This window comes from Oryctolagus cuniculus, chromosome 15 (assembly GCF_051225735.1).
Source record: "Oryctolagus cuniculus isolate XC-2025 breed Fujian yellow rabbit chromosome 15, ASM5122573v1, whole genome shotgun sequence".
Lineage (NCBI taxonomy): Eukaryota > Metazoa > Chordata > Mammalia > Lagomorpha > Leporidae > Oryctolagus > Oryctolagus cuniculus.
Genome location: NC_142881.1, coordinates 41977692 through 42004100, shown reverse-complemented (window position 1 = coordinate 42004100; position 26409 = coordinate 41977692). Strand labels below are relative to the sequence as shown.

The following is a 26409-nucleotide window of genomic DNA, read 5'->3' as shown; positions in this document are numbered from 1 at the left end:
AAACACTAAAACTTGTTGTTCATGTAATTAGGCTAACAAACGTACTGAGTGCCAGGTCCTATGAAAAGAAATAGGGAAAAAGATGTAGTCTCTCATAAGGCATACACTGAGTTTGGAAGAAGATAAGTAAAATTAATTCTTAAAGCATTATATAATATTGAAGCACTTCAGAGTGAGAGCTAACTCTGACCTCTTTAGGAAGACAGAAAGATTTGATGGTGAGCTGAATCTTGAAGAACACACAGAACTTTTGCAGGCACAAAAGGAGGGAAAAAGTATTCCAAGTAGAGTAAGGTACGGCGGAGTGTGAGTGCATGGAGCATTCTGGGAACTATGAGTCATTCAGTGTGTCCAAAGTGAAGGTTCAGGAAGACTGTTGTGGCTAACTCATTGAGTTGGAGAGATGAGCCTGGGTCACATTGTACTTTGTTCTATAAGTCAAAGGGTTCCACTGAGGAATTTTAAGAAGAAATGTGGCATGATCTGATTTGCATTATAAAAAGATCACAAAAGGGGAATTAATTGGACCCATGCAAGTCTGAAGCCAGGGGAACAGGTGAAAGCACCTCAAGGCAGTAGTAGTGTAAGTGGAGGGAAAATGGACCCAAACAGAATTCTTACTTTGGCCTTACTATTTCACCATGTGCCAACCACAAGGCTTTATGTTTGTAAAGCCCTCACATCAATCATGTAAGGAGGGTGTTGAATGAAGCTATAAGTACCTCATTTTACAGGTGGAGAAATCAATTTTAATTAAGCATTTTTTTTCAGGCTCAAGAGATGAAAATGAAGATATTTGGACTCACATCTCTGTGAACCCAAGCTCACTTTAGAAAATTTTGGGACACATTACATCCTTGACATGGAAGGCAGGAAATATAGGAATATTAGTAAAGATAGAATGATCAGTAATATCAAGTGTTATAACAAAAACAGAAATAAAAGAAAGACCTGAACAATTTTAAAGGCTTAGGTAGTCATGGATGACATTAGAGGACAGTAGTAACTGTAAGGTAAGGAGATCTGAAGTCAGATATCACAGGGAAGAGAAATGAAGGAGAAGTGAGAGAGTGTATAAACCTCATGGCACTAGGCAACAATGTAAATGAAGTGATTCTAAATATCCTGTGACTTCCCAATTGCTCTCTCTGATTATGCCTCAGTATGCAACAACTCAATATAAAGGAATTGAACCATGGCAAAATAGTATCTTTCAAATAGTAGATGCTCTCTAAATATTTGTTGAATAATGCTCATTCTTAGCACTGATTCTAAAGAGAAACTAGAAATATTTAAGGCCTGTGTTCTGGACATAGATCTGTTGATGATGTCCAGTCCCAGGAGAAGTATATACTCACTATTCTGCTCAAAGAATCTCGTAATTCCCTTCAAAAGTGGGAGAAAATGTCAGTAAGAGGAAAATATGAAGTCAGAGTCTACTTGAGGTTGGAGACAAAGGTCTCCTGGTTCCCACTCAAATGCTTCCAGACACTGTGATCCCAAACCCTTCTGCTCCAACAGTAAATTTTTTTTTTTTTTGCCTTCCCTGTTCCTCTTCCCTAATATAGAGCTTATGCACCAACTGTGTTAATAGCTTTTGTAGGCCTACAGTTTCTTTCATTCATCCTACATGCAAACTGGAACTTAATTCCCAACATTACTCAGCATTCATTCATTCATTTGATAAATGTTAGGCATCTGTGTGGCAACAATGTTGCTTTTGGTATTGTAAGAACAGCAAACTGCAGCATGTTTCCCACCTTCACAGAGATGAGTCTACTTTTAAGGATTTCTCACCTACTTGGTGTTACATTAACTTGATTTTTACAGCAACTTGGTGTTACAACATCCCTACATCAGACTTGCAGTCTTCCTCCAAGTAGCTGACCAAATGCTCACTGCTCTATTTGTAGCTTGGCCCAAATTCTCAAGCATCACTGAAGAGAAACGGTGGGGTCATATTTTCCATTTAAGTTTATAGGCCTCTTCCTTCCTCTTTCAGATATCTCTTTGCTATGCCTTAGTGGTTTTTTTTGGTTGGCAAATCTGACTTGTTTGCTTTGTCTCCAAGTCTCAGGCTCAGATGATTTAGCTGGGTGGAGAGGACCCAATCTGTTCTCTATTCCTATTGTAGATGATGATGAAATTTCCCCCATGTAAATATCATTAATTCATCACTTGTGTTCAGTAGGAAATCCACTGAGAACCCTAACCTAATTTTGTACCTCACACCAAAGAAAAGTCTTCATAGTCACATCTGTACTATAATTAAATATATGGAAAACATTTTCTATCTGAAGAAATTGATATAATGTCATAAATCATATTATTTATACTGGTTCTATGCACCATTTTAAAAAGAAACTATAAGGAGTTTTTGTTTCTTTTTGATTCCTGGTTACCAGGAAGGAAATATTCTGAATCTATTTGGAGAAATACACAAAAGGTAGATGATTTAGTCTACTCTGCTAATTTAAGCTTGTCTTGAGAGACTGTGTCATTATCATTGAAGGAATGTAATAAAAAATGCTTTCCTTGAGTGTAAGAAAAAAGATGGTTAAAGAGTATAGAACTGAAGGGAAATTAGGGATTAAGAAATTCAGATGGCTTAATTTTAGAAATGAAGAAACTGAAGCTAGGAAGGAGGAGGTTGTTATTTAAAGATAGGTGTTAGGGCATAGTTTCTATTTCTGTTTTTTGCGCTACCACTGCGTACATCATGAAATCTTAATGCAGTGTCCATATGTGTGTGTACAGATTGTATATATCAGATTCATGAATAAGATTAAGAACTACTGTTTGAGACTACTGAATTCAGAGATTTGATTTTGATGAAAATGCCTTATGTGAAATGCTAAAATGTACGTATGGATTTTGCTAACTGTGTGCATGGGAAAATCAAAAGAGCAAAGCTCTTTGAAAGTTTATAGTGAAATGCAGCAACAGGAAACTTTTTGGATCTTGTTAACTCTTTTTTTTTTTTTTTTTTTTACAGGCAGAGTGGACAGTGAGAGAGAGAGAGAGAGAGACAGAGAAAGGTCTTTCTTTTGCCATTGGTTCACCCTCCAATGGCTGCCACGGCCGGCGCACTGTGCTGATCCGATGGCAGGAGCCAGGTGCTTCTCCTGGTCTGCCATGGGGTGCAGGGCCCAAGCACTTGGGCCATCCTCCACTGCACTCCCGGGCCACAGCAGAGGGCTGGCCTGGAAGAGGGACAACCGGGACAGAATCCGGCGCCCCGACCAGGACTAGAACCTGGTGTGCCGGCGCCGCAAGGCGGAGGATTAGCCTAGTGAGCCGCGGCGCCGGCTGGACCTTGTTAACTCTTATTTTAAGGATACACAGAGTGGGAAATTCTTGAACAGAAATGGCCCCTCCCATTAACCTGCCCATTAGGAATTCATTTAGCTAACCAAACTTGTCTTTCAAATTGATTGTAATTAGTTTACCAGATTGCTTCTCTGTCTCTAAGATCTGCAATAAATAAGTAAATAGAAGTTTGATTTCAGGCAGGGAGGAGTACTTCTCAGAAGGGCAGGCAGGAAGTCAGCTGTGAGTATCCAGAACACTAGGAGAGAGAGGTAGAGATGACTAAAAAAGTGCCAAAAATTTCTAGTTTTCAATGCTTAAACTTAACCACTTAAAACCAGATGGAGAGCACACAAATACTATATGGTATGTGTGAGCTCTTAGGTAGACTGTGCTCCTGGGACAGTAAGAAGAGTCAGCTTTGAACAATGACACTCCTGCATGTTGGAAAGGCAACAAACTCACTGAGAATTAGGGTGAAAGTTCATGGGCACATGGGCAAATGAACCTATGAGAAAAAAATGCCTGAAACAAATGTCAGTTCCTGCCTCTCCCCAATAAACAATCTGTGTTGGAAGTAACCAGAGGTCATTATGAAGCTTAGGAAATATACATGGCATTTGAAAGAAATGAAATTCAAGAGTGCATTGAGGTTGTGCTTACATTCAAAAGACAGTTTAGAATGGATTGGCTGGACTAATATCCCAGACTTCAACTATGCCACTTATTAGATGGAATTGACTGGTGCTTTTTCAGATTTTTTTTTCTTTAATTGGCTGATCAATTCAGTGAATAGTGATGTTGTTTTGCGTACCTGTAGAAATACTCAAATATAAAAATTGGTTTCATACACATTTATTAGTTATGTAATTGAGCAAGTTACTAAGCTTTTTAAGCCTCAGTTTTACCATCCGTGAAATGGTGATAAGAACAGTCTTGACTCATTAGGTTGTCATTAGGATTAAATGAGATATGCAAGCAAGCCCTTAAACAGCATCTGGCGCAGGGAAAGTACTCAGTGTTAGCCATCACATTCTGCCAAGGTGACCTATTCTTGCACTTGAACTAGAATGCTCATGGATTGGTTGACTTGAAAGTCAAGAACAGGTGGAAGAGGAGATGATTTGAAGGTATCCAGTAGCTCTGGTTCTCCAGATTTCCTCCTCCCTGCGCTGGCTTCTGCGTCTGACCTGTGGGCCTCTACCCACCTTGCCCTCCTTCTGTCTTCAGTGTTCTGACAGTGGTTAGCATGACAAAGCCCGTTTCTGGTCTTCCATAACCCCAACTTTCCTTCCAATTCTCTATTTGGATTGCAGCAACTCTGCCCTTGAGTTAATGTGTGCTTAAAACCCCCATTCTCCTTTGCGTAGGGAAAATGGTACAGTGAATTCTAAGTAGGTGAAGGTTTCAAAATGATTCAGTTGCCACCTGATAGCCTGACCTCATTCTTTTGTTTTGTGAAGAGCAATATGTGAATTATATTCATTGGCATTCATTTTGTAAAAAAAATTTGTATGTGTCTCCTTTTCAAACGTTTACCACAGGCATATTACCATTTTTACACTCAAAAACAGCCACATATGCAACTATGATCATATTATCCTTCCGTTTAAAATCCAACTTGTCCTTTGTATCCTAGCTCCCACTCTAATGAAAACTGGATGAAAAAGAATGGGCCACTGTTATAGATTTCCTTATGTTTCTTTATGATGATACAGTTGCTGTCTGACTTCTTGGAAACCCAGGAAACAGAATGTTGGAGCCCCAAGTTATATTTTCCCAGTTAACATCTGGGGCCTAATTGAGGGCAAAGATCAAATCTTAAAGTATTTAATGTTTATTGTTTATAAACCCAGATTCTCATCCGATGTAGTTCTGTGAGAATTTCCGCAAGGGAGTTTTCTAAATTCTTTCACAGATTTCCCAATGGGAATTCTCACAGAGTTATATAGGATGAGAATCTGGCCTTCTTAGTCTTTATGATATGTTTGGGGAGGGGAGTGAGAGCTCGGTTAATTTATTTTTATTTTCTGCTATTTTTCTGGGGAATGTTATACTTTTTGAATCAAGTTTTTATGTTTTAAAATTCCAAAGGCTCCTGAATAACCAAGGATTAAAGACCATAGTGTTGTTTAGTAGCCTAAAACTTGAATTTTTACATGTGGTTTAAGAAGGTAATTCCTAAACTTTTAAAAGTTGATATTTTCTTTTGTATGAATCCTACAGTTAGAAAACCTGGCATGAAGTACAATATTTAATTGGAATTTAGATTTAAAAGCCTTTGATTAATGATGAGTCCACATTTACAAGGAATTTTTATCAGGAAAACTCTACACAGAACAGCTGTAAATAGTCTAACTATGTTAATTTGACAGGCAAATTAAAATATGGTGTAACAGTGTGAAAGATAATACAGCATGTTTTCCAAAAAGGTCAAAGCACCAACACTGCTGAATAAAATGGCACTCTTGTTCTGCAAGACTCTTGAAGGCCAGCTCCTGAAATATGAGCCATAGCCCTTTCAATGTCTATGTTATTATGACAATGCCAAGAACTTCAGCCATAACTTCAATATCTAGCCCAGACAATAGGAACAAAAACGTGCATTTAAAATGTTCTTCAATTTTATTTCATAAAATTTCAAGCCCAGGATGTCAGCAAATTATTGTCTCTGGGATATTTATGATTTTTGCTTTATTTGTTGTCCATGTGTAATCATTTTATGTACTGGAGAAGTCTTTTTAAGATGCAGATATGCATAGTGATTTATGTGACAGTGTTGACATTCCTGCCTTACTTTATATTTACATAAATAATGACTCACTTTCCCTTTCCAAGTTAGTGATCTGAAATAGATTTCTATGGAATCTTAAAATAGAAAAAAAATCAACATAAATGAAGCCAAGGTTTAGTAACCATTTGGTGAGTTAAGAAAGGAAATAGGTTTTGTCTTTTTTTTTTTTTTTTTATATCTTGGTATAGATGCAACAGTAAGCAGCTATGTTTTGGCCTTGATGAAATTAAATTTTCAACACTATTTTAAAAATTGTATACCTATGTATGTTAAATGTTTTCATAGGTTATCTCATTTGCTTCTTTCAACAACCCTGGTAAGTAGAGGTAATTAATCCTAATTTAGAGTTAGGGAGATACAGTCTCAGATGTAAAATGACTTTTTCCAGGTCACTTGACTGATACATGGCACATCTGGGATGTGAATCCAACCCTGACTCCTAACACTGGACTCTGCTCCCTATAACACAGCACAAAATGTAAGTAGAGCATATTAGATAGTTTAGAAAGCATGCATTGTTAATCCATCATATTGTGCTTTACCTGTAAATACTCCATCATCATGTTACTGAAATAGCAGTGTTTCCTCAGATTTGGCCATACAAAATGGCAATGTTTGCTTCATCAAAGGCTTATAAAATATGACATAAGGAAACCTGTAAATGAAGGCTGAAATGGCTCTCATTTGAGATAAGAATCAAACACACACTCCCTTTTTTCTCTTTCCCATTAGCAAGGCTGTCATGGAGTTACATAATCAGTCCAAGCAGTCAGGATGTTAACTTGGTTAAACAACTGCATCTACTAATAATTCTTGAGCACTCTTGGGGTATGTGTGTATACAATGAAGTATAAACTACACATGGTGTTTATGTTCCTGGGAAAAGAAGTCTTCCCAAATGTTACAGAGAACTCTAGGGGTTACAGATTGAGGCAGATAATCAGTAAAATCCCTGGGAAGGATCCTTTATTGAAAGGACTGTGTTTTCAAGCACACTCTGGACATCCCCTTAAAAGAAATTTTGTAAATGACTTTGAGAGGCTGGCCTACTCTTTCCTGCTTTCTCTTGCTGAGCTCCAATTTCAGCAGAGTTGCTGAATCACACCACTGGCCAACCTAGAGACAGCATCAGGATTAGAGAGGCCCAGATTCCTTAAGGCTCCCTCTAAGTCTAAGAGGACCTTAGCTTGTTTGCTGAAGTCTACTGCAGTAGACTTAAGATGGCTTAAGAGGGGGTATGAGCAGCCTGATCCCACTCACAGACATACTATCTAAATACACACAGTGCCGTGCTATGCAAATGGCATTCCATAGAGGTCTTCATTCCAAGTAAACTGCTGCTTCTAAAATGTCTAAATCCAGAACTGGCTCTGGCCAATATGGACCAGGAACATAATGCAGGAAGTGTGTCTTAGAGATCATTCATATCGCCATTGCCAGAAAGCACATGCAACTGGTCTGTCAGGTGCCAGTCATCTAAGACTTGATCAGCCCTCTGACCATCCGGACTCATGGAGAAGAAAAGAGGAAAATCAGACTTGGGCTACACTTTCTTTTTCCAAGCCCTTGTCTTTATTTTCCAGATTTAATTCCTGTTCTTTCTTACTCTTGCATTTTAAAAGATGTAGCAGTCAGAGAAAAGAAATAAAAATATTTACGTTCTAAAAAAACTCTACAAGTTCCAAATTTTGAATAGTGTTTTCCTTTTCCTTGTAGTTTCTTTCTACTGTACATGTGCCACTTAATAAATAAAAAAAATTAGTGGATTTAGGGTCGGGGGCCCAATATTGGCCCAAGGTTTTAGTTTATGAGGTTTTAGTTTTTGTGGCCACTATTTCATCACTTGTAAAATGATAGTTTAAACAAACTATATAATTAGTTTTTGTGTGAATTAAATGAGATCATTAATACCCTGCAAAAGGCCTAGTAAATAGCAGGCACTTGTAGAGTCAATACAATTATTTTTGGGGCTGGCATTGTGGTGCAATGAACTAGGCTGCTACTTGTAATGCTGACATTCCATATTAGAGCCCTGGTTCAATCCTGGCTGCTCCACTTCTGATCTAGCTTCCTGCTATGTGTCTAGGAAGGCAGCAGAATATGGCCCAAGTACTTTGCCTCCTGTCACCCATGTGGAGAGTTGAATAGAGTTTGGGTTTCTGGCTTCAGCCTGGAGCAGTGCCCTAGCTGTTGCAGTCATTTGGGGGAGTAAACCAGCAAATGGAAGATCTCTCTCTCTCTCTCTCACTCTGCCTTTCAAGTAATTAAAATACTATTATTATTATTACACATATCATATAAAACCATATCTTTTTGGTCATCAAAGTGCCACATAAATTAGTAAAACTTATAGACCATTAAATATAAAGTTAGATAATGCTAACTGATTTTCAATACAATTACATTAGCTTATTGTATATTCTACTCTAAACCTGATGGTTTAAAACAGCATAAATTTATTTTCTTCGCTGTTCTGGAAACCAGAGTCTCTAGGGGGAATATATTCTCTGCCTCTTCTAGTTTCTGACAGTGGTTGGCTTTCTTGGCTTGTGGCTGCATCACTCTACTCTCTGCTGGTTATTCTGTTGCTTTCTTTTCTGTGTGTCCCTTCTAAGGACATTCATCATTGTATTTAGGGCCCACCTGGATAATCCAGGATGATCTCATCATCTTAGGACCTTTACCTAATTATATCTGCGAAAACCATTTTTCTAAGGAAAGTAACAGTCGTGGGATCCAGAAATTAAGTTGTGTACACGTTTGGGGAAGAGACACCATTCAACCTACTACAATAGCAGTTTGAGTTTAGCCATCAATGCCATGCTTAAAATACAAGGGTGAGTGGCTTTGGCTATGTTTTGGAAAGTTACTTGTATCTAAGCACATCAACCAAGTGCTTTGCTACTCTCAATCTGTTTGAGTCTAAGCTGGCAACCCTCACACTGGCAGTCTCAGGTAAAGCCCAGCATGTGGTCCACTCTGTCCTTGTGATATCAGTAAACTCATGGAAGAATACCCACTTCTGATGACGAAGGTGCCAGTTTCTTGGTGGACCAGAAGGCTGCAGCAACAAGTCCACTGCTGTCTCCAAACCTAACAACAACTTGGAGAGGAAACCAAACACTAACTCCTCCTTTCTGTCAAAGGTCTTCCCTTTTCTTGTTTACTGGGTTTCAGTAAGACAGGAAGCATTCTTCATACTGCTGGTGACATTTTACCCATATCTTAGGATTCTTTGTGCTTTGTGCTTTTTGTACAAAGCCCTACTCACAGAACAAAAAGAAGCTGCTCTTCATTTACCTCTTGGAGGAAAAAAATAGCCTTTAATCACACTAGCCAACATTATCAGTTAAGGATTCAACATATTGATGGTTACTCAATCTTTAATAGGAAGTCACCTGTCATGGCCTTGTCTTGTGCACTCTCCAGATAGTCTCAATATCTTCACTGGTATGTTCCTTTTCATTGCCATCTCCTTAGTCTGTACTGTCCACACAAGTCTGGACTTACAAAGTGGTCTCCTAATTAGATCACTTGCCTCTAATCACTCTCCTTTCTAATTCATATTGTATCATATATTGGATTCATCTTTGCAAAATACCCTTTTACCTCATTACACATGTGATCAGTCGAGATCCTGTGATGGCTGTCTTACTGCCTAAAAAAGGAATCCTAATTTCTTTAAAAAAAAATACTTATTTACTGACCTAATTTATTTGAAAGGCAGAGAGACACAAAAAACAGAGATATCCCATCCACTTATTTACTTCTCAAATACCTGTAACAGCCAAGGCTGGACCAGGCTGAAGCCAGGAGGTAGGAAATCAATCTGTGTCTCCCATGTGGTGGCTGAGATTCAACTATTTGAAGTGTTATTTGCTGCCACCTAGGGTGTACATTAGCAGGAATCTGGGTTGGAGCAGAGCTTGGACTTCAACAAAGGCACTTCAAGGTGGGATTGTAGGTATCTGAAGCTATCTTAACACTGTGCTAAATGCTTATCCCAAGAGTTTCAATTTCTTCTTCTTTTATTTTTTTTTTAAGATTTATTTGTTTATTTCAAAGAGTTACAGAGAGAGAAGGAAAGACAGAAGAGAGAGATGTTCCATTTGCTGGTTCATTTCCCAGATGGTAGCAATGGCCTTGGCCAGCCAGGTGGAAGCTAGGAGCTTATCTGGATCTCCCATGTGGGTGGCAGGGAGCCAAGCACTCTGGCCATCTTCCGCTACTGTGCCAACACATGAGCAAAGGGCTAGATTGGATGTGGGGCAGCTAGGATATGAACTGTTGCCCATATGGGATTCTGTTGTTGCAGGTGGCAACAAAACCTGCTACTCCACAACACTGGCCCAGGAGTACAATTTCTTAGCCTGGTATCTATGCTCCATATAACCAAGATATAACATACTGTTCCTGCTTTTTTTATTTTTCCCTGCCCCAGCCAGTTTAATCCATTGATATATTCCAACTATGTTTTCTCTGACCTTTACTGCTGGTCATTCTTCAACCTAGAACATTCTTTATCTTCCACCCATCCTCCTTTAAGAAGGTTCTCACAAAAGCCCATACATCATTGTTTTCTTTACTGCTCATTAAACAAAGGCATGCCTTATTATAATCCATCTTTGATGTGCATGTCTTGACTTGGTTCCTCAAGGTTGCTATTTTTTTAAATCTTTTTCCAAGCCTAACACATTTACTGTCCTTATTTTTTAATAAAGCTTCTGGAGGGAGATGTTCTGTCTTTATTTCACTAACTTCTGTTCTGTTTAAACATTAAAAGATAGCTCCAAATAGTCAAGATAGCATTCCTATAGGGAGAGTAAGAATTCACTGTCCTTTGATACCTCATCTTGTTTTCTGCCAAAAATTATTCAATGTACTTGTTTTTAAATGCATCTTATATTGAAGAATGGTGGATATGAACTAGACGATAGAAAAAAAGTTTTCAGGAATTAAATTTTATCTACCATCTCAAAACCAAATAGAAAGTCGCTAAAAAGATAGTTGGCCTTTTCGGTGTTTCCTTAAAGGAATGAGAAGTGGAGTTTTTTGATGGCCTAAATTTCCTTCACTGGGATTTCTGCTTTTGAAGTGTGCTCCTTTCTTATTTTCTCATCCAAGTACCTGGAAATTCTGAGGGTTAACTAATTTCAGCATAGTTAATGTGTTCTGTAATTGTGACTAAACCTTGGAACATTCATCTGATCTTGGGTTTGAAAGTGTTTCTTTTTCAAAATTTGACATTCACTAAGTGAGAAACTTGAAAGAAATCACACAAAAGACAGGATTTAAAAACAAAACAAAGGAAGAAATTATTTACTTTTTTGTTGCTTTTATATAATAATTTCCACTTTCCAATTACGTGTCTTTTATAAAGACAAAGCTTCAGAATGAAAAGAACCATGGTGATGAATCCAAAATAACGGAATATTAGTTCTGTTTTTAGCAAAGACATTCTATTCTCTTCATGCTTCCAAACATTTTCCATGAAATCTATTTTCTGTTTTTCCATAATAACACTGTTAATGACCCTGAGTTGTAAAAAGACAGCATGATTAATTTTGCCTTGGATGGCATATATGTTGCACATATGCTGACACATGGCTGGTCAGCATTTTCCCTATCTCTTATATCATTAGGACATGCTATATTTATTGGGACCCAAGAGTATTATTAATAGACACTGGTACAGCCAGTGCTCTGAACACTTCTTTAGAAACTCATTTCTTGGAAATGGACAGAGACTGACTTTGTTAAGGTTAATTATGTAGCAATCACCACATCTGAAGGAACAATGACTTTGAATAAGGGGAGAGATGCTGAGTTTATAAGTTTAAGCATTTCCTGAAACTAGAACTGCTTATAATTATAATAGATTTAATGAATACAACTATTTTAAAGTGAAACATTTATGCAAATACTTAAAAAGCTACAGATTAATGAATGATTGCACTGGCAATCTTAGCATTTATCTGCTAAAGTTGTTGGCCAGTCTATTTTCAATCAATAGGACTATGTATTGGTATTGCATGTTTTCCTCAAGTCCTTAGGGGGACTTGTGTATTCTTGTTGGGACAGTAGTTGTGCCTCCTACCCCTGGAAATACTCTCAGCTATCCCTTATAGGGCAACATAGGGTCCATAGCACAGCCTAGTATAATGGTCAAGAGCATGGGTTCTCAAGCCAGACTACTGGGTTTTAATCTGGCTCAGTCACTCTCTAAATGTGTGAGCTGGGCCCAGTTATCTGTCCTTCTTGTGTCAGTTTTTCCATAGGCCCTGCAAAACCTTCTCTTTCCACCCCGGTTCCCCTGCCCCTCTTCATTCTTCCTTCCTCTGTTACATTTTCCTTCATAGCTCTTCTTACCACTGGGCATTATATGTATGTACTCGTTTGTTCACTTTCTGATTCCTTTCACTAGAATTGAAGGTCCCTGAAAGCTGAGACTTTGTCTTGGTCATTCAACACATATAATATGGGGGTACTTCTAAAACTTCATACAAGATGTAATTAAAAGTTTTTTTGTGCCAAAATTTTTGCAACCCATGCATATGATGAACCTTCAAAAATTTCATTGAAAATGATGAGACAAAGGTTGTAAACAACCACTGAATCTCAAAATATCAATTTCACTCATACACTTTACATTTTTTTGTAATCTATTAGTTACCACAGGTCAGGGATAAGTTTTTTTTCTTCTTATTCCTATTTCTTGAATTCTTTACTTAGTGTAGGGTTAATCTTATGACTATAAAATAAACCAAAAGTAGATCATTATAAAAATTAAAATATTAAGAAAGGGAGGAGGAGAGGTGGTAAGTATCACTATGCTACTAAGTCTGTATATATGAAATGCATGAAATTTGTTCACCTTAAAATACACCTTGAAAAATAAAAATGCATAGCATCAAAAAACTATAAAAAGGTCAAAAACTATGCAGAAATGGCAAAAATTTTTACACCAAAATAAATTTACTTTTTAATTCCATTTCCCATAAACTTTTTGAAGCATCTTTATAGTGCCTGGCACATACCAAGTACATCTATTTGTTGGCAGAATAATGAATGAATGAGTGGAAAATGGAGATGGAGGTTGAATGTGTAAAATGTCAGTTCTCTGTGATGCTTCTGGAAGACTGGCAGTCCATCACTGAAATAAAGGAAATCTAGGAATGGGAAGAAAAGGAGATCGACTAGTATAGAGGGCTAGATAGCTTTAACATCATTTTGTGGAAGTGTGTGGACAGTGAGTCTCTCAGCTGCAGATCATAAGACAAGCAGTGTGCCAAAGTGAACTGAAGCAGAGGCTAGTTAGAGGAGATGGCTCTCTGCCCAGCTGATGACTTGAGGCATCCCACACCAATCCTAAAGTGTTCTGTCATATCATAAAACAAATGGGACACTATTCTCCTTTGTAGATATACAATCAAAGGCAATTCTTAATAGGGTAGTGAGTGTAGGAAACTGCTGATCTAGTCTTTATGCAATGCTCACACATTCATATTACTCAGGTAGTAGTATTCACAAAATAGGTTTTAAAACTTTTAATGCATGAATGCAGAATAAGGAAAATGCACGGGGCCAGATGCTCCTGGCCCCTGGAAAAGAGGAAGTAGCCAATGTCAAAGACAACTTTGGCTCTTGGCACAAGATGTGCTGTCATTTTAACTGCTTTGAGATTTGAAGCAATGGTGGGTAATGCTGTTTTTATTCCTTCATCTGAATTTTAACAGGATTTATCTGTTTACTTATTTATTTGAATGGCAAAGTGACAGACAGGGAGAGACCTTCCATCCTGGTTCACTCCTCAAATGTTCACAACAGCCAGGTCTGGGCCAGGCAAAAGCCAGGAGGCCAGGAACTCCATTCTGGTCTCCCACATAGGTGGCAGGGGCAGAAGTACTTGGGCCACCCCCTACTGCCTTCTCAGGTACATTAGAAGGAAGCTGGATTAGAAGTGGAGAAGCTGGGCCTCCAACTGGCACTCTGATATGGGATGCCATCACACTAAGCAGCAGCTTAACTGGCTGTATCACAAATCTGGACCATCATCTGTCTGAAAAAGACTCATTCACCAAAATTTAACATATTTAACAATAAATTACATGTCCTTCCAACATGTTGCTCATTTATGATTTTTTTATTCTGCTTTTGATTTGGTATACACTGGAATACTCAAAATGCTCAAAAATATAGCTACACATTGTAAATTTGTGTGATATCCACATGACAGTCATTAGTACCATGTTCCTGAAAGGTTTCAAGAGAAAGGAGGGAACTGTTCATATAACACTTACCCCCGTCTATGCCTTCCCCACATATTGTCAGAACCGATGGCAGAGATGCATTAGTTGTCTCATGTTTTGTTTTGAAATGTTTCATTGTAAAATAAACAATTCTGCAGTAGAGGTTTTATTTGTTAGTTCATGAAACTAGACTTAAAGTTAAATGCTCTTACCTTACTCCACCCCCGCCAAAGCACAAGTGAAACAAAAAGATGCATCAAACCAAATAAAAAGAAAAGGATAAAGTGAAAATGAACAAATACAGCTGAACTCTAGTGGCAGCTTACACCTTGTACTGGAGAACATACAGTCTTCCTATTAACCTACCAATTAAAACAGCTTTATATTTCCTTGTACTATCCTAAAGGTGGTTAAGAGCAAGTCACTGTTTTTAAATAATTATTCATTGATTACTATACCAAGTTTGAGAAACAAAGCTAAGTACAGAAGTATAATATCAGTCACTGTTCTCAAGGGATTTGAAATCTGGTTAGGACTTTGTCTTGTAAAATGGTAACTAAAAATACCAAATAGTGTGTGTTGTGACAGCTTATCGGTTTAGACGACAATTTCCATAAGCAGTCAGAAGACAGTGAAATGACTTACACTTAGAGAAGGAAATGCTCATGTGAGGTATGAACTGAAGATTCTGATAAGTGGAACAGGAGGGAAAGACCTTCCAAAAAGAATGGGCGATAAAGGAAACAGCAGGCACAGAGACAGGAAATGATAAGGTGGTTTTAGGGTAGGCAAGCAATAAGCTATGTGAGGAATGATGAAACTTGTGTAGAAATCAGAATATGATTCACGAGAATATCCCTGAAATTAAAAGTTCAGGACTTTTAATAGAAAACTAACTTGGAAATTTACTCTGCTGCAGAAGGCAGGACTAGGATACTATACTCTAAATGTGACTTCATTCATTCATTCATGGGGCAGTTTACTGTCACTGCTAAAGTATATTGCAATGAGGATATGGTTCGTTGCCCTTAGGAAAATAGCAGTTTAACATGAAGCACGAAGAAGTACATGTGAACTGAAAGTCATAGCTCTGTCAAAGTTGAGGCACCTTTGGAAACTCATTGAAATCTGTCTCAATGAAACAGCCTCATTGAAGAGGAAGAAACAATTGAAATCTGGGAGGGACTCATCATCACTCATCAGCATTTTTAATACTGTGACATAGGATGATTGTTTTGACAACTTATGAGGGCTCTACCTTGTATAAAGAAAACAGAACCCCCTCTTTCTTTTACAATTAGAGAAAAGAAGAGGAAGAGATTAAGGGTAAAAAAATCTTCACAATAGGAAGTGAGGATCCCTGAGTAAATGCTTTCAGAAGAGAAAAAAAAAAAAAGAATATATTTTGTTCCTCCCAATTGCCAGCATTTAATCACAGCCAGAACTCATAGATCACATGTCACTTGCGTCTAACATTGTTCTAGGTGATTTTAATATATTGAGTCAATGATCACAACAGCCAATGAGACAGGTAATATTATTATCCCTTTTTGTATTATATATCCTTTTTCATACCCAGTGGTTAAAGTTGGCCAAGGCACCAAAGTCAGTACGTGGATGCACCAGGATTCACACTGGACCCTGTTCCTAACCAACATGCTGCACAATTTTCTCTTATGTGGGAAGATGCTATGGGATATTGGTGGTTCAGGGGAAGAAAGACATTAAATAGAGGTCAGTTAAATTGAAGAAAAGTTAGAATGGGAGGAGCAAATTGATGCAAAGAACCTACATGTTTTCATTGTATAACATTGTAGTTAGAGTAAATGTACACTTGAAGTAAGTGTCTAATACTGATGGAGCATCCCTGTATGCCTGGTAGGCCTCACAGGTACCATTATCATCCTCATTTACAAAAAGAAAATTGAAGAGATTTAAATGGAGATGGACTTATTTGATCTCTACCACAATTCACACAATTGGCAAGAACCAGAGTATCTCACTAATCTTTATCATCACAGTAAATATTGATTGAACCTACAATTACCTCAAGGTGACCAGCCTTGTGGATTCTTGGGGTTTGACTTTCTCCCACCTATTCTGTTAGGATACCAACAACCATGTTGAGCTGGCATAGTCAGGGCATGGCCACAAGGGGATAAGGTTGTGTGCATCTGATGGAGAGGCTGGCTCTTAATGGCATTTTGGAACCAGCACTATTTGAGAATTTGTAAAATCCAAGTCTCTGTGTCCACCTTAAGTGGAAATTGTTGATCTCTTTTCCAGATCTAAATTTATATATTAACTACTCTTTATCTTAAAGTAAAATGTCTAATCAACTTGACACCTTTGATGTTATAAATTCCAGAAAGCAGAACTTAAAATTGCATCTCATTTGAAGTTCCCAGAACAGAAAATAATAATTAACAGAAGTGCAGAAGTTGGAGACTGCATTATTCCTGTTAAATTTCTGATTGCCAAATAAGAGCTTATTTATTGACTCATCCAAATAAAGTAAAATACATCCAACATTGCATAGAACAGAGAGAAATCAGTCATATTCTTAAACTCATTGAGAGAAAAGATAAAGATGATGTTTACTGGATGTTTTCTAAATGCCCATCACTTCTCATAGTTTACATTAACACATGCCCTCACCAAGGACCCATGGTTTATGACCTCATTTCATGTATGAACCAAGTGAACTATAGCATGCTTAAATAAGTTTCCCCCAGGTAAGACAACTAATAACGCAGAAGCAGCTCAGGCACACTTATGCTGTCTTTGTACTGTGTTGTCTCTACTAAGAGATAGTAGAAAAACCAACTCTTTGCTCCTACCAGAATTATTACAAAGACTAAGCATACCCTGGGCAACAGGAAGATAACAGAGTATATGTGCAGAAGTAATGCAGAGTAAAGAGGGCAAAAACCAATGTTAGAGTCAAATGATCCATATGTGGCACTTTAAATAAAATATTTTATTTCCAATCCTTGTTTCCCAAACTTCTTGCTACATTTCCATTTTTTTGGGATTATGTATATATGAAACTGAATTTATTTTCCAAAAAGACTAGGGCTATTACTAACAAGAAAATATAGTTTTGCATTTTTATTGGATAGCTTTATAAAGCATTCACCCTCTTCCAAATGATAAACACTTGGCTATGGTGTGAAAAGTTCACTTTTATTCATACTCCTTTCTCAAATACTGCCTTGCAGTAAATGTACTGGTCTAAATTTGATTCTGTTAATGACACTATGTAGGCTTTCGAATGGCTTCACTGTCGAGGAGCACAAGAGAAGACTAATCTGACTGAGACTGACAAGACTGTCCATGTGGTTTCCACCCTTTGACTGGATAGTAGGAAGATATTATCCTTTCTACTTTGTGCCATTCTCAGAGGACAATCCCAGATGTGTAAACAAATGAGAAAGAGAAATAAAAGGGACAGCCAGATTGCCAGAGATCCATTACTTTACCCCTGGGGTGTGTGGCTATTACAGAACTGGGGCAAATGCCAAGAGCACTGAATTCAAAGGGAGGCTCCCTGAAGTGAGTCATCTATTTAGACAACATCAGAGGACTATGGGGTCAGATCCTACTGGGTGAAGAGGTTACACCATGGGCATTTGGTAGTCACTTTGGGAATTACGTTAATTTACAGTGGCCTGAGTACAGAGTGGCAAAGTGTCATTAAAGGCTAAGCAGATTTATTTCTATTCAAGGTGGAAAAGGCAGTTGGTCATGCATCTTTCCCCTTTAGCCACACTTGCAAACACGGAAGGTGGCCATGATAGGTTTGAAAGATGAAGGTTTACTAAGTAATACCCTGGTGTCTTCAAAGAGTTAGTGCTGTCATTAGTTTCATCCAGCAAGAACTGGATTAAAGAAGATTCTTTTTAAAAATCAGGGACTAATTCACCATTCTGTAAAGGGGCAAAGCAAGATAGCAGAAAAATAACCAGGCTCTGAGGTCAAGGAAATTGTGATTCAGGCCCCACCTCTTTCTAGCAGTGTAATCTTGGGCAAATAATTGAATCTCTTTAAGCGTCAGTTTACTCATCTGTAAGAAGGGTATAATAATGATATCCTCTTCATTTAAAAATTTTTAAAATAATTTTAATTAATTTTTAACAGAATCAATGTGATTTGTAGACACAATTCTAAGAACATAATGATATTCCCTTTCTCCCTCCCTTCCTCTCCTTTCTCCTTCCCACTCTCTTTAATGACATCCTCTTTAGAAAGCTGCTATATAACTAAGATGTTAGGTAGAAAATCCATCTGTAACAAATTCTGCTATACTTGTACAGAGCTTATACAAAGTTTAGTCATCACTGCTATATTTAAAAGTTTAAAAAGATTTTTAGGCAACATAATTAAAATTTTAGTTTCCTGAACAGGAATGTTGAATGAATGTGGAATTCAAGCTGGTCTCTCTTCCAAAATTTAGGGCAAGGGTGACCCAAGTCACTTCCTAAGGCCAAATCTAATTCATCTATTTGTTCTTTTATGGCTCACACTTTTGATGTTATAACTAAGAAATAATTGCCTAATCTAAAAGCATCATTTTTCTGTATTTAAAAGATTTTATAATTTTACATTTTATGTATACGTCTATGATTCACTTTGAGTTAATTTTTATATGTATACTGCCCTGCAAAGATCAGAGTTCATCTTTTTTGTGTTTTCTTTTTTCTTCTATACATTTTTTCCTTCATACAGTCATTCAATTGTTCTAATGCCACTTGCTGAAAAGACTATTTTTTCCGTACTGAATTTCTTTTGCATTTGTGTTAAAAATCATTTGCCCTGGGGGTTGATGTTGTAGGGCAGTGGGATTAGCTGCTGTTTGTAACACCAACAATCCATATTGAAGTGCCAATTTGAGTCCTGTCTTCTTTACTTCTGATCTAGCTTCCTCCTCATGCACCTGGGAAGTCAGTGGAAGATGGCCCAACTAGTTGAGTCCTGGCCACAATGTGGGAGACCAAGATGGAACTCCCGGCTCCTGGGTTTGGCCTGGCCTAGACCTGGCTGTTGGGGCCATTTGGTGGCAGAATGGGTAAAGATCTTTTTCTCCTCTTTTTCTTCGCGCGCGCTCTCTCTCTCTCTCTCTCTCTCTCTCATGCTCTGCCTTTTAAACCAATAAATCTTTAAAAAGTAATTTATATAAATGTGGAATTATTTCTATTTGAATCCATTGATCTACTTACCCATCTTTGTGCCAATACTACAGTGTTTTCGTTATTACAGTTTTATGATAGTTTTGAAATCAGGTCAATAATGGGAAATTTACCATGTGCATTTGAAAGGAATGTGTATTTTTCCATTGTTGGGTAGAGTATTCCATAAGTCAGGTCAAGTTGATTGATAATGTTAAAGTGTACTACATTATTGATGATTTCATGTTTTCTTGTTTTGTAAATTGACAAGGGCATGGATATCTCTGGCAATTACTGTGAATGTGATCATTTATCCTTATGGCTTTATCAGGTCTTTTTTCCCATGTATTTTGAAGCTAATTAAGGATATGTGCATTTGGGACTATTCTGATCTCTTCAAGTGGCCTATTTATTCTTACGAATTATGTTCTGAAATCTGTTTTATCTCATGGTAATACAGCCACTCCTGTTTTCTTTTTATTAGTGCTAGCATGGTATATACTTTTATTCTTTTCACTTTTAATCTATCTGTTCCTTCATATTCAATATACATTTCTTTTTGGCAGTGTATGTATATGTCCTGATTTTTAAAATTCAATTTAACAAATATTTGCTTTTTTTTTTTTTTTTTTGGACAGGCAGAGCAGAGTTAGAGCAAGAGACAGAGAGGAAGGTCTTCCTTCCGTTGGTTCACTCCCCAAATGGCTGCTGTGCCCATCTGAAGCCAGGAGCCAGGCGCTTCTTCCTGGTCTCCCATGTGGGTACAGGGCCCAAGCACTTGGGCCATCCTCCACTGCCTTCCCGGGACACAGCAGAGAGCTAGACTGTAAGAGGAGCAACCAGGACAGAATCTGGCGCCCCAACTGGGGCTAGAACCCGGGGTGCCGGCACCGCAGGTGGAGGATTAGCTTAGTGAGCCATGGCACTGGCAAATCTTTGCTTTTATATTAGGACATTTAGACTATTTTTATTTAATGTCATTAGAAGCATTCTTGGGTTTAGGGCTACCACTTTCCTATTGTTTTCTGTTTTCCCCATCTATTCTTTGTTTCATTTTCCCTTTTTTTGGTGTATTTCTTTTATATTAACTGAGAATATTTTATGATTTTATTTTATGTTCTTTGTTGGCTTATGAACTATAACCCTTGTTTTTGTTATTTTAGTGGTTTTAAAGCATTTTTCAGAGTCAAAGTTTTTGAACTAAATACCAGACAGGATATAAAACTGACCCCTTGTGAAACTATATAATTACATGTCTTGTCATCAGTTTGGGAAGTGGAGTTAAAATTAATGCACTGAGAAGATCAAATTGAATTGCAATTCATAATCTTTTAAGTGGGGCCAAAATTCAATGATACACTTTACTGCTTTTATGCCAGATTCAAACTATAGCTAATACAGAGCTGAAGTGAGATTTTGAAAACAGTTAAAAATTCTTTGTTTTAAATAATTTGTAACTCTTAGCTTGTGCCACACATAATTTGTTAGTAAGTTCTGAAAATCAGAAATTGTATTTACTCAGACAAGATATTAAAAAATTACACTTAAAATAACTGACCAAGGATAATATAAATCTGGAGATCACAGAATTGAAATTATTATTTCCATAAAACACACATAAATATCATACTCAGTTTTACTCATTTCTGTCATTTTCTGCTGAACATAATGGTCAGATGAGTTGGGAGGCAGAACAGGAAACTCCAAAAGACTGCTGTGAGTGACTCCTAAGACCTATCTACCTACAAAGTGAAGGTCCCCATCTGAGGTGGGGAAACAGTAAGGAAAAATCCCAGTGGTCTGTAGAGTTATTGTTCTGAGCATTGCTGGAGATGTGAGGTGATGTATCAAACAGTAGGGATTCAAAGACAGAAATCTGGAGCTTCAGTTTTGGTTTCATCTTTGGTCACTTGCAGTCACAATCTGTGCAACCCATAGTAAGTCACTTGACCTCTGAGAACAGGTTCACTTACCTTACTATCTAAGTATTCTAATTTATGTATTATCTAAACATCGTATTTCTTAATGGTTTGATTGGCCTTGAAAGAGGAAAGTTTATTAAAAATGTTCTCTAATTAGTTAAGCAATATCAAATATAAATTATTGTTTCTATTATTTCCTGCCTTTGCTTTTTGTTAGTGCAATAATAGAAGTTAGGAGTAGGGACAAAGAGGAGAGAATTTTCTTCTTGGAGCCAAGATGGTCATCAATAGCTCTTTGAATATTTGCTGATTGTTATTATTGGTAACAATAATAACTAATGATAGAGAATAAATGAGGACTTGGCTCAAACTTCTTTTATCAGAAGCAATGGAATTTCACTTCTGCTATGCCCCTCAATACTGATATCATATGCTTTTTGTCTTTATACTTTTGCACCTATATCAAAATGACCAAAGGTAACAATTCATAAATCAAAATGATATAATGCAAAGTGTTTTTAATTGTTCAGTCACAGGCATGCTATTTTTTTCTTTGACTGACAATGACAATCTTTTGGAAGCCTGTAGTATGATGTAGTTGCTTAAAAGAAGCTTGGTGTTATTTGAAGTGTCTAGTGGCATCTTGGCCTACCAGACTCCTCAGTTGATTAGATTCTTCAGTTGAGCTTCTGATTTATCAATATTTTCTCTTTGATATAGTTTGTCCTTTCATTTCCAAGCACATTTCACAGCTACCCTTTAAAAGAGATACATAACTTTTTGAGCATGAGGGCATATTGGAAATCTTTTGCAAACCTAAGGGCTCATTCTTTGATGTATGCTTGCATGAAACATCAATGCATTATTGGATGTAGTTGTATAAAATCAAGTCAGATCTGGCCACTTGCAATTTCCCAACAGGGTAAGGATGTGTGTGTGTTTGTATTAATAAGATTTTGAAAAAGTGGTAACAATAGGATCAAGGTCAAGTATAAAAATATTTCGACTCACTGGGAATTAGGAAACTGTGTTCTACTTCACAGTCTATGCTGTGAGTTTCTAGAGTGAAGGGCCATGATCTTTTCTTTGTATCCTGAATTCATATTATATGCCAAGTACTATTTGCTATAAATATAAAAAAATACTTGTTACATGATTCCTGGGCTAGTCACTTATCATTTCTGAACCAATTCCCTTATTAATAAACTGAGAATAATAGTCATAATACTTTAGAGGTTATATTGTATGGACCAAATGAACCACTGTATTTGATTGGATATAAACTGAAAAGCCTGTACTGATAATGAGAACACAGGCTTTGGCACTGGGGGACTTGGTTAGAGTAGTCAGATTCTTGGGCACATTGTTTAAGCTAACTATATTTAATAGCTAAATAGTTAAACATACTTAATTAAGTAACTGTATTATATAGGCTAACTATTTAATTATATAGGCTAACTATTTAATCTGCCTAATGAGAACACATATGGGGTCAAAACAGTTGACTGAATCCAGGAATCTCGTTTTGATAGGAAATCTCTTGGAATGATGGAAAAAGATTTTAAAATAATTATAAAACTACCAAGCAAGAGTGGGTGTTGTGGTGCAGCAGAGTAAGTTGCAATCCAGAATCCCATAGTGCCTGGTTACAGCCCTGGCTAATCCGCTTCTGATCCAGCTTCCTCCTAATGCACACCTTGGAAGACAGCAGATGATGGCTCATGTACTTGAGTCCTTGATACTCATGTAGGAAACCAGGATGGATTTCTGGGATCTTGGCTTTGGTTTGGTCTGGCCCAAGCTGTTGTGCTGATTTGGGGAATGGACCAGTGGATGGAAGATATCTCTCTCTCTCTCTCTTTCTCATTTTGGTCTTCCTTTCAAATAATTAAAAATAAACATTTAAAACACTATACACTTGTATAAAATAAGTGTTTGTGGTATCAAAGGGCTAGGAACTTTGAATCATTTCTGAAGGTAAGAAATCAGATGGAGACAAAACTAGAGGAAACCACCGCCCCCAATACAAGCAGGACAGTACCTTGTGAAAGTTACCACAGGTAAAAATGTGTTTTGCGCTTAGTGTAAAGCCAATATGAGTACCAGAAGCATGTCAGTGTGATTAGTTGGTGAGTTAAAATCTAATCAGCTGTCTTATTACTTCCCCACTCCAAGCCCCCATTTGCTGAAACAGTACTTTGAATAACTAGTGGCCTCTAGGAGAAGCAAGACACCTCCAAACCTAGGGGGACAGTTTCCAGCACACTATAGGAAATATTCATGTTTCCTTTCCCTTTTATTCAAGAGAACATGTAGAACCTGCATCTTCTCCACTCTTCCTCCTCATAAAAAATTATCAAACATTAAGTAAAGAGGCAAATGAGAATTAAATTACCAAATGTTTGAGGTAAAATAAAATCAACATAAAATAAAAAATTTAATAAATTAGAGACAGAATTAAGGGAACTATGAATAATTCAATACATCAAATAAAAACCACATTCTAAGGAGAATTTTTTAAAAATATTTATTTATTTGAAAGTCAGTTACAGAGGGAAAGACAGAAATAGGGATCTATCCTAGTGGTCAGGGCTGAGCTAGGCTGACGCCAAGAGCCAGGAATTTCATCTGGGTCTCCCACATGAGTGGCAGGTTTGGAAGCACTTGGACCATCTTCCTCTCCTTTTCCCAGGCCATTAGCAGGGAGCTAGATCAGAAGTGGAGCAGGTGGGATAGGAACCAACTCCCAGTGGGATACTGGCTTTGCCCACTACACGATACTGACCCCTAAGAGAATCTTTTTTTTTTAAATTATTTATTTGAAGGGCAAAGAAACACAGAGGTGGGGGAATGGCAGAGATTTTTCATACTGGTTCATTCTCCAAAGTACTGCAACAGTCAGATCTGGGCCATGCTAAAGCCAGGAGCCAGGAACTCCATCCTGGTTTCCCACATATGTGGCAGGGACCCAAGTACTTTGGCTATCTTGGTTGCCTCCTAAGGTGCATTAATAGGAAGATGGATCAAAAGGAGCAGCTGGGACTTGAACCAGCACTTTGATATGAGATGCCAGCATCACAAGTGGTGGTGTAACCTCGCTGCACAACTCTGGCCCCTGTAAGGAGAATGTTGATCCATAAAGTAAGAAAATGAAACAAAGAATTTGCAATTCAAAATGTCAAGACAACACAAAAAACGTTTTAGTAGATAGCTACATGGCAAAAACGACACAGATACAGTACCAAAAGAAAAGAATATTAAGGTACAAAGATACAAAGAATACACAGATGTAAAGGATATAAGGTATAATAGTGTGAAGAACCACCAATGGGGTTGTATTATTGGTATGATTGTATTATTGGTATGGTTGCTAGTTATACCCATATTGCATAATTCTTAGTTTTTCATGCTACAGTTGTCATTCTATTATCAGTAAAATGGGAAAGTCTCAATAGTTGATCTATCTTCAGGGTCCAAAATCTAACATTCTCCAAGCTGATGATATGAGAAGAGGAAAGAGAAAGAGGTGGAAGGAGCCAAGAAAGTAGCATAACAGGATCTTGGGGTAGGGTGATGACAGTCATTAGAATTTAGGTGAGGGACGGCCGGCGCCGTGGCTCAATAGGCTAATCCTCCGCCTGCAGCACGGGCACACCGGGTTCTAGCCCTGGTCGGAGCGCCGGATTCTGTCCCGGTTGCTCCTCTTCCAGTCCAGCTCTCTGCTGTGGCCCGGGAGTGGAGGATGGCCCAAGTCCTTGGGCGCCTGCACCCGCATGGGAGACCAGGAGGAAGCACCTGGCTCCTGGCTTCGGATCAGTGCAATGCACCGGCCGCAGCGGCCATTGGAGGGTGAACCAACAGCAAAAAGGAAGACCTTTCTCTCTGTCTCTCTCACTGTCCACTCTGCCTGTCAAAAAAAAAAACTTAAAAAAAAAAATTAAAAAAAATCTGAAAAAAAAATTTAGGTGAGGGAAAGTACAAAGCAAAATTTTAAGGAGAAGAAAAGGGAAATGGGGAGATAAAGAGGAATTCTTCACCTGATATTCAGGAAGGCACAGCTACTGGGATGGTATTGTGAGCTCGTATGGGTTTGATATGGTAACTTGCGACCCTAGTTAAATGAAAATGGGATGGTAGCAGGGGCTACATGGAGGCTCTGCAATGTAAGATGTATTCAGATGAGTAGCAGTAGACTCTTCCTGCAACCTCTCATTCCTTATCCTCCAAAGCATCCCTGTTGCTCCTTTGTTTCATTCAGTCATTTATTTTTTATTTGAAAGGTATGCATGTGCACACACACACACATACAGATAAACAGAGACATCATCTATCCACACATTCCCTTCCCAAATGTCCACAACAGCCAGGTCTGGGCCACAACTGAGCCATCATCTGCTGCCTCCTGGAATGTACATTAGGAAGCTGGACTCAGAAGCAGAGTTGGGACTTGAACTAGGCACCTGATAGGGTATACGGAAGCCCAAGCAGTTTTTTTTTTTTTTTTTTTTTTTTGGAAAATCAGTTAAATTTTTTTTTTCTAAATAAACCTTCTATTTGAGGAATACAGACTCTATGCATTTTATAAGTACAACTTTAGGAATATTGTGATTCTTCCCAATATACCCACCCTCCCACCTACATTCCCATCCCCTTACTCCTCCGTCTCCCTCTCTCATTCCCAGTCCTATTTTCTACTTAGATCTACTTTCAGTTAACTTTATACACAGAAGGCAAACTCTATACTAAGTAAACTTCAACAATTTGCACGAAGAATAAAAAAAAAATTTGTTCCTCAGCAGTAGAGACAAGGGCTATTCAAAGTCATTGCATCTCAAAGTTAATTTCACTTATGTTTTTTAGAAATTTAACTTTAAAGAGACACCCAATAATGATACATCTTTTGTGAGCACTTAGATATAACTATAACTTATGAGACATAAGAAAATCCTCCACTTAATACATTAAAA

At 37.7% G+C, this 26409-nt stretch overlaps 1 protein-coding gene and 1 long non-coding RNA gene across 11 annotated transcripts in view; one reads left to right on the top strand and one right to left on the bottom strand.

Moving 5' to 3' along the window:
- Window positions 1-9795, top strand: part of LOC149121978 (uncharacterized) — a 412421-nt gene extending 402626 nt beyond the window's left edge. For both annotated transcript variants that reach the window (XR_016222174.1, XR_016222171.1), the window contains one exon: window positions 6492-9795. This is a non-coding gene — a long non-coding RNA (uncharacterized LOC149121978). The remainder of the gene's footprint in view (window positions 1-6491) is intronic.
- The window catches only part of RNLS (renalase, FAD dependent amine oxidase), a 295137-nt gene that overhangs the window by 110191 nt on the left and 158537 nt on the right, over window positions 1-26409 (bottom strand). The window lies entirely within an intron of this gene.